Consider the following 4,010-nt stretch of genomic DNA (forward strand, 5'->3'; position numbering starts at 1 on the left):
CCTTTGGTGCTCAAGTAGGTGGGGACAAAGGACAGCCAAACACTGCAGAAAACCAACATGCTGAAGGTGATGAGCTTGGCTTCATTGAAAGTATCAGGCAGCTTCCGGGCAAAGAAAGCCACAGTGAAGCTGATGATGGCCAGAAGACCCATATAGCCCAGGACAGTATAAAACATGAGGGCTGATCCTTCATTGCACTGCACAATGATTTGGGTAGTCTGTGAATGCATGTCAAACTCTGGGAAGGGAGGAGAGGTTGCCAACCACAGTGCACAGATGCCAGTTTGAATAAGAGTGCAAAGGATGATGACTGACACTGCCAGCCTCTTCCCCACCCATTTCCTCATCCTGTTTCCTGGCTTGGTGGCCATGAAGGCCAGAACCACAGTGAGGGTTTTTGCCAGCACACAAGAAACAGCAAGACAGAAGACCATCCCAAACACTGTTTGACGGAGAAGGCAGGACACCTTCCCAGGCTGCCCAATGAATAGGAAGGAGCAGAGAAAGCAAAGCAATAGGGAAATGAGGAGGGTGCAGGTGATGTTCCAGTTGTTGGCCTTGACGATGGGAGTCTCCTGGTTTTGAATGAAGATCCACATCACCACTAGTGTGATCAGAGAAAGGAACAGAGCAAATGAAGTCAGAATTATTCCCAAGGGCTCTCCATAAGCCAAATAGACAATATGCTTAGGAATGCAGTGGTCGTGGTCCTTGTTTGGATGCTGGTCCTCAGGGCACTTGTTGCAGTGGTCTGCATCTGAAAGTTATAAGTCTTGAGAATGTAAAAGTGCAAATGAATCTCCTTAAAACTAGAGGGCATCAACTGCTTAATACATCTTTGGATCTATTTCTCCAGAAAAAGAGGAATGGAATGCTTCATTCCTTTATAGAAGAACTGGCATGATAATCCTAATTTAGATTTTTTTGGGTATAATACAGGGATGATAGTGGCACTGAATTATTCAATTTATTTGGTGTTAGCAATAAGGAACAGCACACATTCTTCCCAGAATATTATTTGGCACGTAGTATCATTCATGCAAAATAGGAAATTTAAATGAGATTTAATCCTAATTGTTTTAATCCTAATTGTCTCTAGTGTGCTGGCATCTACTCTTTGGAATCCCCTCCTATCACTCAGGACTCATCTCTGTTACCTTTTCAATCCCTATTGAATTTCTTCCTGTTCCAGTAATCCCTTTAAATCAGGATTTTACCCAAGCCTCTTTCTGAATTGAAGTTATTATTTTTGAAAGCACATTTAGTTATTTTAATAAATAAATAAAATAAGTAAATAAATGCCTTCACTTGGTTATTGACTAGAGAAGCCTTTCTCAACCTGTGGGTCCCCAGATGTGGTTGAACTACAACTCCCATCACCCCTAGCTAGCAAGGCCAGAGCTCAGGGATGATGGAAGATGCAGTCCAACAACATCTGGGGACCCACAAGTTGAGAACCGCTGGACTAGAGAGAGAGAAATCTATAACACAGATCACTGTCCAAATAGCTCAATGTGTGCATAGACTCTATGAAACATCTGACGTGATATGAAATTATCTGTATCCACATCAAATAAATAGTGTAATGGTGTAAGCAGTAAGTGATGAACACACATGTGTAAATCAGCCCTTTGAGCCCATTTAATATTACTGGACTCTGGACTCATGGAAGTGTGAAATCTCTACTTACCCATCAGTTTTGAAACTGTTCCTTCAGAGCACTGAGAACAATCATGGCAACAAATCTGTTTCCCCTGACGCAAAATCCTACTGTGTCCAGGACGGCAACTCTCAACACACGTGGATTGTGGTAGGTTCTATTAATATCCAGAAAGAATGGATTTACATTGTAGACCAATGATGAGCTGACTTTCAAATGGCAGGTTTCTTAATTTGACCTGTCCCATGTCAGGAGACAAAGGTTCTTAAGAGCAGAAGCAGTAAGGCAAGGCTTACAAGGCCTATACAAACAGATGCAAATAAACTACTTTCTCTTTTAGCTTGCATATTGAGTTTTATCCCTTTTTGCACAGTCACTCAGTCACAACTAATCCTGACTCATTTCTAGAATTCTTCATCCCTCAGATCTTCCATCACATTCCTTGGCTTATTACTTTCTCTATCTCAAATGCTTCCTTCATCTCCATTTTCATGTCAGCTTCAAACCTCATATGAAACATACAATGCTGTCAGACCCTTGGACACCTTTGTTTAGTATCGCAACTCTGATGGGCTTCAGCTCAAAATGGTTGCAGTCAGAGCTCCCTGCCCCCAATCTCTGCAGATGTGAAGCAGACGAAACATCATTTTGGGAGAAGCAGTATTGCGGGCTAAATTTCAACCCTTAGCAAACCAAATTTGGCCAATGGGCAGAAGATTCCTGCAGACCAATTGGGCACCAGGGGAAAGCTACGTTTGGCCTGCTTGACAGATGTTTTCCCCACCTGCAATAATTGTATAATTTAATATCCTATGCACCAGTCATATTTTCTATTCAATCTGTTGTCTTTAATTTTATTAGGATTACCGTAGTTAGGATTTCTGCATGTTTTGGAACCAGGACCAGCCACAATTTGGCCTTTGGACTATCGTCAAACTTAAAGCACAGGAAAATGATAGTCCTCCCCACTTGGTTAAACTTTTGATTACATTCAATCACATTTCTATTGATGATGGGGTTTTTCCCTGCAGAAGGCAGTGGGCCTAACCTTCCAGCATGGACTCTATGGGTGGACTTATTGGATAACATGACTGTACTGGTAACATCTAGCCCAGGCATCCCCAAACTCGGCCCTCCAGATGTTTTGGGACTACAACTCCCATCATCCCTAGTTAACGTGACCAGTGGTCAGGGATGATGGGAGTTGTAGTCCCAAAATATCTGGAGGGCCGAGTTTGGGGATGCCTGATCTAGCCAATTGCTAGATTGGCTGGCTAGCTGTCAGAGGACATATCCCTTGTAGATATATTTGCTGTAAATGTGTTTGTGTCTATGAATGAGAGCTCTCTACCTTTGTTTTCTCAGCTGTATTCAATAAACATTGCATTTTGAATTCTCCCCATATAAGGTTATCACATGATTATTTCAGGTTGTGCAGAGACTGAGTATATTCCCAACAATAGTAGCCCCATGGTCTAGCTAGCCACTTGTCAGCAGAGGTAACAACATCCTTCAGCCTTGCTTATTTTTTTTTATATCGCTCAGACCATCTCTGGTTCAAAGAGGTTCCAAGCAGGTTTTTAAAAGGATTTCTGATGCTGATTCTTAAAATATCTGCACAGTATGACCTTTAAACCATTCCTTGGTGGAATCAGGAACAGCCAGATTTGGTCCTGGACCCATAAAGAGATCAGTAGGCTCTGGAAAATAATAGTAATTTTCACCTGGTTAAACTTGTGGTTCCACACAACAGCACTTCCATTGATGGTGAATTTCTTCCCTTCAGGAGCCTGTGGGTCCACCCTTCCAACACAGACTCTATGGATGGACAGAATGGAAAAGGTGACAGTGTTGACAATATCATATCCAGTTGCCAACTCTCCATTTTCATCAAAAAATATTTCTTCCCCAGCACTATTGTTGAAGTGGATGAGCTTCAGAAAGGAGTGAAGCTTGATTGGAGAAGGAAAGACATGAATTGAGGCTTTGCTCTCTTTCTTTCAAGCAAAGAAGAAGCATTCCAACACTCTATTCAACTTAGCAATATTCACAGTGGAGTGGATTCAAAAGCACCGTCATCTTGCTTCACATAAAATGGAGTCTCTCCTTCACTGGATACCTCCCATGTGACCAATGTTAGCCAATCACATAAGAACTACTAGAGAACTCTCCAGAATTCATTTACCAACCAATCCACTTTAAACACACAGCAATGCATATTAGGGACGCGGGTTAGGGAGGTTCATAAAAAAACATTTTTTTAAAAAAAATGCCTGCTCCAAAGGTCTTATCTCAGTACACTAGGGATTATAGAGCTCTATCTGAAATTTCATGCATATCAGTTAATACA

At 41.8% G+C, this 4,010-nt stretch overlaps 1 long non-coding RNA gene across 1 annotated transcript; it reads right to left on the reverse strand.

Moving 5' to 3' along the window:
• Nucleotides 1-641: 641 nt before the first annotated feature.
• Nucleotides 642-3,737, reverse strand: LOC308460704. Its single transcript, XR_013978738.1, has 3 exons — nucleotides 3,385-3,737; nucleotides 1,691-1,817; nucleotides 642-757 (listed from the first exon to the last, which is right to left on the reverse strand). It is a non-coding gene; the product is annotated as an uncharacterized lncRNA (long non-coding RNA).
• Nucleotides 3,738-4,010: the final 273 nt, after the last annotated feature.

This window comes from Podarcis pityusensis, assembly GCF_964106645.2.
Source record: "Podarcis pityusensis genome assembly, chromosome: 13".
NCBI lineage: Eukaryota > Metazoa > Chordata > Lepidosauria > Squamata > Lacertidae > Podarcis > Podarcis pityusensis.